We start from the raw sequence: 8,774 nt of genomic DNA, 5'->3' as shown, positions 1-8,774 counted from the left end.
TCTCTCTCTCTCTCTCTCTCTCTCTCTCTCTCTCTCTCTCTCTCTCTCTCTCCCTACTTACACTTCAGAGTGTGTTACACAGACATTGATCGACCATGCATTGGGTAGCCCAAAGGTTTCTCTTGTTAGAGCTCACCCTGTCACCCATCTATGTGGTGCCTCAGATGGACTGGAGAACTAGTGCCCACCCCTCAGAAGCAAACCTTAGCTAATGGTGGCAGGAGTTGGGTGAAAGTGCTGCAGTCAGATCACTCAGTGGTGACCTTTTAGACTGTCCTCCCAAGCAGGCTCAAACTCTACTGGCCCACAGTGGCAGGGCTGACCAGATAATACACCTCACCTTGACTGCGTTCTATTCTGTTCTCACTTCCTTTTTCTTCTATCTTTTCCTCCTCTAGGAGTGAGAATTTCTCACTCATAAGTCTTTGTTTCAGGGTCTATGGCTGGGGACTGAATTGAGGGTTCTTCTCTCTTCCTTTTAGCCACTGTGTCCCCCCATCTTTAGTGCTAGTCTCCCTAACAGTTCTCCTAGCTACCTTCTCTTCCTTTCTGCAGCTAAGGCCTTAGCCCAAGCATCTCTGATCTAAACACCTGCCCAGACTCTCAACCCATCTTGTCCCTGAAATTCAACATGGAGGCCTGTCAAGGTGATCTTTTCATGGTGAATCCTGGTCATCTCACTCCTCTGCTCAATCATCCCAATAGCCTCCTATGGCTTCTAGGAAACAGACCAAATTATCTATTTTGACCCAAGATCTTTGGTGATCTACTCTAAAGCCTTTGACATGGTGTTCCCTGTCTTGGATGCCCAACCCTTCCTGGACCGGCCTCAATCCTCGTGTCCTTAGGAAAGTTGTGACGTTTAATCTTGGTTGTCAACTTAACTGGGTAAAGTGACACCTAATGAATTAGTAATGCAATTCTGGGTGTGTCTGAGGTGCTTCTTGAGATAGTTGGTGTTTGGGTCAATGAACTGAGTGGGGAGATGTTCCTCCTTTCCCCAAATGTGAGCAGTAGCATCCAACAGGCTGGAGACCCGGATAGAAAGAAAGAGGAACAAATAGAAGCTTGCTCTATTCAACCCTCCTTAAGCATGTGCCATTTTTCTATTGTGGTTGTCCATGGACATCAAATGCCAGGTGGTCCAGCCTGTGAACAAGGACTTGCACCAGGGACTTTCCTGGGAACTCCCAACCTTCAGCCTTGGCCTGGGGCTGCATCTTCGATCGCTTTTGTTCTGAGGCTTTTAGCTTCTGATTTTCTTGGCTGTCATCCTGCAGACAGTCATTGTGAGGTATTCAGCTCCAGTAAGCACATGTGATAAATCTGTTCTTGTAATTATATACACACTCTACCAGGTCCTCTGTCCCCTGGAGAATCATAACACACAAGCCTTTGATGACTTCCCCTCTGCTCCAAGCTGAATTGGGCGACTACCTTACTTTTCTTGAGCTGCCATAACAAAACATCACAGACCTGAGTGGCTTAAGCAACAGAAATTTTTCTCAACGTTCTGGAGACTAGAAGTCCAACATCAGCCTATCAGCAGATTGATTTCTTTTGAAATTCTTTCCCTGGTTTGGGATGACTACCTTCTCATTGTGTCATCACACAGCCCCTCCGCGACCTGTCTGTTACGTCTTTCCTAAATGCCTCTCCTTGTACATAGTCCATGCCCAATCATTTTGGAACAGGACCCAAACATACAGCCTGATGCTATCTTAATCATCTCCCTAAAGACCCTATTGTTGAAAAACAGTTGAGTTCTGAGGTATTGAGGATTGGCTTCAACATACATATTTGTCTGTGGTGGACACAATTCTGCACATTGTGGTTACCATTCTCTTTGTCCCTGTGGCTATCACCTGACAGCTTCCTCTAGCTCCTAGATCACCCTTTGTTGGAATGTCCTGAGTTCTTCTCTGTCTGTCTAATGAGATTCTCTCTGTGAGGCAGTCTTGTTCCGATGCTGGAGCTCCACAGTGCCCAGGTATGCCTGGCACATGTTAAATACTTATAAAGGTCATAGGTCTTCTTGCCATGTTGGCCATTTTTAAAATTAGATAAGGGGAAAGGAAGGAAGACCCACATGTTCAGATTGAGGCTGATTTGTGACTAGAAGACGGAAGGGATGACATTGTATGACCTCACCATGGTGCAGCTTCTCCTTGGGGTTGTCGCCCTCAGGATTTTCTCTTCTTTAGCTGGTCACTCTGTCACTCACTGTAAGATCTCCCCCAGCCAGAGGAATGTGGTAGCGATATCCAGCAGTGCTCTGCTGCCCTGCTTCTGTGAACCAGCGGGACGACTTTGATGATAACCATTGCTGACCCTTCAACATGAAACTTCTTCTTAGCAGCTGCTCCTACACCAACAGTCCACCTTGTGTAGGGTGGGTAATCTCAAGTTTCGAGCGATGTTGGAGATACCTGTCTTGTTGCCTGTCTAACTTTGGCAGATCAAGTGATAGTTTCTTAATGACTGTGAATATTTCTGAAGTGGTTCCTTTTTTTTCTCATTGATCCTCTTGCCAGCTGCTATCAGCCTTTAATTACAAGTCTCTCCTTCCCTCCAGCATCCCTGACAAATAGATAATAATGATCTGTAAACAAAGATGTACGTGCATGGGGAGGGCAGGCCTTGGAAAGAGCTCTGCAGAGCAGCGGGCAGGCAGACAAGAAAGGCCTTCAAGTCCCGGTTCTGCCCCTGCCATCTACTAGAATTTTCTGTGATGGTAGAAATACTCTACACCCCTGTCATCCCAGATATACCCACCGTGATCATGGAGCCCTTGGCATGCAGTGAGTGTGACCAGAAAACTGGAATTTTGTTTATTTTAATTTAATTAATTGAAATTTCAACCACTACATGTGACTAGCGGCTGCTGTCTTAGATAGTACAACTGCAGAGTCAGCCATGAGACTGCTCTGAGCCTCTACCTCTTCTCCTGTAGAATGGGCATAAGAGTCTCTACTGCATTACAATCATGCTACCTGACGTAACAAACAGGCTCCAAGCCCAGTCAGTGGTGCCGGCCAGGTAGAGTTGATTTCTTGTCCACGAAACAGTCCAGGAAACATCCACGCCAAAGGATTCAGCCTGGTGAGCGCTGCTGTTTTCAACACATCACTATGGTAATTTGGTGACTCCTATATAGTGAGCAGGAAGGATGTCTTAGTTACTTTCTTGTTGCTGGGACAAAATACCTGACACACGCCACTTAAAGGAAGAGAGGTTTATGCTGGCCCACAGTTCAGAAATTCTCAGTTTATGTTTGGCAGCCTCCACAGAAGACACAGCGTGGCAGATGGGTCTGAACAGAGGAAAGCATCTCCTGTCGTGGCAGACAGGAAGCAGAGAGTGAAAGAGGAAGCCAGGGATGGAGACACCCTCCTGTAGGTCGCACTCCCCGGGGCCCCATCTCTTCTGACCCGATCCCGCATCCTAACATCACTTCTGGCTTCTGGTACCTGCAGGATTCAGTCATTTTTTAGAGGCCTCTTCTATGAACCTATAACACTTGAGTGGGACATCTGCAGATAAGTCACAATGAAAGGGGACATAGAATTCTAAGGCTAGGGATTTCTTTCTCAAACAACTGAGGCAGAAATTGCACCATTATTTCTGTTCTTCCAATTCCTTGCAAAAAGCCACTTGTGTTACTACACATAACTTCAAGGGGAGCTGACAAAATGAATGCCTGGCTAGGCAGCTCTTTCTGCACTAAACTCCCTTGTAGAATAAGAAAAGAATACATTTTTGGAGGACAGATAACTGTATTCATCACACTTACTTTGGAGGGCTATTGTAAGTGTTACCTAGTATTAGTATATATCACAATACTTGTGTATCAGTCAGCTTTTTATGTGAATGAAAAAGCCTTGGCATTCAGTGTCTTAGAGCAATAATCATCAATTTGAACTGGATTGTTTTGAGTGTTTCAAATCTTAGTTTCCTTCAGTTGAAAAGCTGGCTGGTGGTTGTTCCTGTTAGATCATCCTGTATCTTCCTGCTTAATTTCTTACCCACTATTAGTGGTAGAGTTCAAAGGCAGTAAGTAAGGGAAGGTGTACAAGGCTTTTGAGGTTTGAGACTGTGCTGTAGTTTGAAGTTGCAATGTTTCCCATAGGCCCACCTGGTGATTGGGAAGTGGTGGGATCTTTAAGGGGTGTGTCCTGCTGGAAGACAGTTGGGCACTGGGGAGTGTGGTCTTAAAGTGATGCTAGTTCCTTTCCGTCCTTCCCATTTGATTCCTGGCCACTATGAAGTGAGTAACTTCCTTTGCTTAGTGCTCCAAGCATGATGTGCTGCTTCGTTACTCCCTTCAAAGCAATGGTTTACCTGGCTATGAACTGCAATTTGTAAAACTTTGAGCCCAAACACTCCTTTCTTTCTTCTAAATTGACTAATCTCAGGGATTACATTACAGCAACAGAAATCTGCTTAATAAGATTATAATTGGTCCCTAGTCATTTCCATGACATCGTATTAACTAAAACAAATCACAAGGCAAAACAAGATTTAGGAACAAGGAAGTAGACCATACCTCTTCATGCAAGAAGATTATACTTACAGCACAAGGCAATGTAGGTACAGGGAAAAATAATGAGAAGCCTTCCTGTGAGCCATCTGCTATAATTTGGTATACAATTTACTCAGTTGTTAATGCATTTGGAAAATGTATTTTAATATTGTCTACTCATTTATTCATTCAAAGAAGTATTCAATACTGACTATGGATCAGACTTTATGCTAAAAATAGTGACTGGGTTTTGGAGTTTTGGGCATTGAACTCTACAAAGAAAAAGTCAAGTAAGTGTTTTCTATCATAAAAAGGGGAACAAATGAATGGGAATAGGTGATGGTTCTCCACTCTTCAGCCCTCCACAGATGCCCAGTGTCCTCTTGTCATCTCCTGGGTGTCTCCAATGAAAAAGGACCTCATTAACCATGACCCCTGACACCTGGACGTGGCATGGCCGCCTCCCTGGGCCTGGGTGAATTACTAGCAGGGTTGGCTGCTCTCTCGTGGCCTCATCTGCAGGAGGGAAGCACTTTGGGATGAACCTGGGCGGATCCAGCAAGAGCTGACAGAAGCCTTTGGAGAGAAAGAATAAACAGCCTGCTGATTCAGAGGGCTATAAAAGCACTCTCTGCTGCAGTGTAAAATGACTTGTCCTGCCTGCAAGATGAATCAGAAGCATAAAGGGTGATGAATGGGAATGATTTCCAAAGCACTGGAAAATATCGTGGGCCTCTCAGTGAAGTCAGACCTGGTGGCTACGAGATACATCTTGCACCCAGTGACATCCATCTCTGCCTCTCCCCTGGGTACCTGTGGCCTGCTTTCTCGATCACACTGTCAGAGCCAGCATTTCCGACTGTGAGTCTTGCAAAGGACATGCTCTCTGGACCCAGCTCCCCAACAAGAGGAGATGCAAACAGAAGACTAATATGGCAAGATGAGGAATCCTGGAAAGATGAGCATCTCGGACCCTTACCTTGCCCTGGCCTGGCTTACTCTTCATTCTTGGCAAGAATAGAATGTACCAAATAAACAGGCATGGATGGTTTGTATCAGAATGGAATCAACTTGGGGAAGACTGCCTCTCTAACATTTTATTAGGAAATTTCAGACCTATAGAAAAGTGGAAGAATTTGTATCTAAACATTTTTATCAATACATGTTTGCTATCTATAGTGATTAGATCAAAAGATACATAAACATATTACATCTTGGTCACTTTTACTCCCCCTGTATCTTCCCTTCTTAATTTCTTACCCTCCAGACAATTAGTGGTAGAGTTCAAAGATAGTAAGTACAAGGCTTTTGAGGTTTGAGACTGTGCTACAGTTTGAGTCAGCAATGTTTCCCATAGGCCCACATGGTGAAGGCTTGGTCACCAGCCTGTGGTGCTGTTGGGAAGTGGTGGAACCTTAAGGGGTGTGGCTTGGTGGAAGACAGTTAGCTTATTGGGGGTGTGGCCTTAAAGTGATGCTGGCTCCTTCTGGTCTTTCCCTTTGATTCCTGGTCACTGTGAGGTGAGCAACTTCCTTAATGCTCCACCCTTCCTTCTCCCTCCTTCCACGAATCCCTTTCCCATCTTTACAGAGTCTACTTCCCTGCTTTTGAACGTGGCTCTTTAGTTTGCTCTTGTATTTTGGGTCTCTCATCTCAGGGAAACAATGTGATATGTAACCTTATTTCACTTAGTGTTATGGTCTCAAGATCCCTTCGTTTTCCTATAAGCAATTCATATTTATCCTGCTTCACAGCTGACTCATACTCCACTAGGGATATATGTGCATTTTCTTCATCTGTGGATAAGCATGAGTCCCCTCAGTGATTTAGATATTGTGAGTTGTGCTGCTATAAACATACGTAGCATGAATCATTGGAGTGTGTGTAAAGGAAAAGATGTATTTACGTATGCATGCAGGATGGCCTGGATAATTGCATTGCTGATTTCTGCAGGCTTATAGAGGGGGGCAGTCTATGCTTAGTTGTTTTCTTTCCTTGTCCCTTTTAATTCCTTATAATTTTTTATTTTTAACAATTTTTCATGCTTACATCTGGCAATCTGAACAGCTAATTTGAAGACAATATTATGCAGTACAGCAACCACTGTCAAGTTCCTAGGGCTTTGTTTGGTGAAGTTCTGTATAGTTTCTATTTTTTATTTATTTATTTTTTTTTTACTGTTTCACATTCTCTTTAGATAATAAAAAAAAACTTAAAAATGAAAATATTCTTCAGGAAATGAAAAGGAAGATACCCTTGAAAGGTATAGTTTGGTCAAATGAGATTACCATTTTAAGACATCTCCATATTGATTTCTAAAGTAGTTGTGCTAGTTTACATTCCCAGCAACAATGTAATCCCCTGCAATTTTGCCACTAGAATCTCTCTCTCTCTCTCTCTCTCTCTCTCTCTCTCTCTCTCTCTCTCTCTCTCTCTCTCTCTCTCTCTCTCTCTCTCTCTTTGCAGCACTGGGGATTGAACTCAGGCCCTTCCGCTTGCCAGGCAAGTGCTTATTCTACTGAGCCCTCTCCCTAGCCCCTTGCCACTAGAATCTACCCTCTCCATTTAATTTGTCTTGCTTCATCACATCCCTGACCACTGAACAATGCTCTTCCTTGCTAGCTGTTGATACACTTCAAGGTAAAATTGGCCATGCTTTTTAAGGTGGATGATGACAAGAGCTCCCACTCAGATCCCTAAGTCACTAGACAAGGTGATCTTCATGTTCAGTGTTAATCTTACTTTCCAAGTGAGAGAACTGAGGCTCAGAGAGGCAACAGCACCTGCCCAAGGCCATAGAACAGTCAGGTGTGAAAGTCTGGATCCGAAATCAGAGCCTGTTGTTCTCTGGGCCTGTGCTCTCCTCCTTCTGCTGTGAGGATGCCTGGGAGGGTCCTTTCATGTTTCCTGGTCCAGAACTTCCTGGGGAACAGGACCTCAGGACGCCCCAGCTCAGTGGCTGTGTCCCTGAATTCCCTCAGCTCTCTTGCTCAGCCCACGGAACTTCACCCTGGCCCAGCCCAAGGGCCAAGGCTTGGGCAAGGCCCCACCTTCCCAGCTGAATGCTCCTTGAGGGCAGATCTGTGTCCAAGACCTTGTAGCCTTGGACAAGGTGTAACTGACCCTCTTGAAATCTGATAATAGTGGTTTGTGACTCCCGGGTTTAATGAGCTCATTCAAGGAAATGTATAAGTGCTAATTAAGTGGCATTATGATGGTAGTTATTAACAGGAATAAGTTTTATAACTCTTAGCCTACAACCTTGGGCCTACATGAAACTGTAACTTAAATTTTTTCCTATAGCTCTATGCACAGTTTTATTTTGAGCCCCTGTTTTATAATGCGCCCCTGTTTTATACTGGATTCCAGAAACAGATGCTAAGATAAGGACTCATGTAAAGGTGACTTATAAGGAAGCTGCCCCAGGACCATCTGACTGTGAATGAGAAGTAAGACCCTGAAAGTGGGAGTCAAGCAAAGTCTACAAGGGCAACATTTATTCTCCTTCAGGGGGCCTGGGACAGAGATGGTCACGACGAGTCTCCAGGTCAGCATTGTGGCAGCTGGAGTGTTTATATCTCCTTTCGCTCTGCACCCACCAAACATTAGGGAAGCGCTGTTGTAGGGTGTGTGAATATTCAGGCACTTTGGCTTCTTTATGTGGGCAAGCCAGAGAGTTCGGGAAACCCGGGACAGCCCTTCTGCAAGCCTCCTGTGCAGCCGCTGGGCAAACAGAGCCAAAGCACACAGGGAGACTGTGTGCATGAAAATTGTAACAGGCTGAAGGCCACAAGACATGCACAAATAGCATCTTCTATGGACACCATCCTGCCTCTGAGGAGAGATCTGACACAGGTCCCACTGGGGGTCCCGGGAGAGCACACTTACACCAGGGCATGGCAGTGAGATGGGGAGCAGGAACTTCTGCTCGGGGTCCCTCCCTTTTGCAAGAGCTGCGTCCGCAGCACCAACCTGTCTTCCTTTTGTACACTGACCCATCTTGATTGCCAATGAGTGAAACTGTATTTCTGAGGCAAAGGTTCTTTCAGGCTCCTAGCTGAGCCTGCAGGAGCCTGTCTGCTCCCTTCATACTGATACTGTTTTGGTGTGGAATGAGTGTTCCCCAAAGGTCTACTGGGTGGAAGACTTGGTCCACAGGGTGGTGCTATTAGGAGGTGGTGGGACCTTGGGAAGGGGGGCCTAGAGAGAGGTCCTTAGGCCATCGGGGTCTCTGCCCTTGGAGGGCAGTTCT

This window comes from Octodon degus, unplaced genomic scaffold (assembly GCF_000260255.1).
Source record: "Octodon degus isolate 3935 unplaced genomic scaffold, OctDeg1.0 scaffold00079, whole genome shotgun sequence".
NCBI classification, from domain to species: Eukaryota; Metazoa; Chordata; class Mammalia; order Rodentia; family Octodontidae; genus Octodon; species Octodon degus.
The sequence above is the reverse complement of the archived record's forward strand: the minus strand, read 5'-3'. Positions refer to the sequence as shown.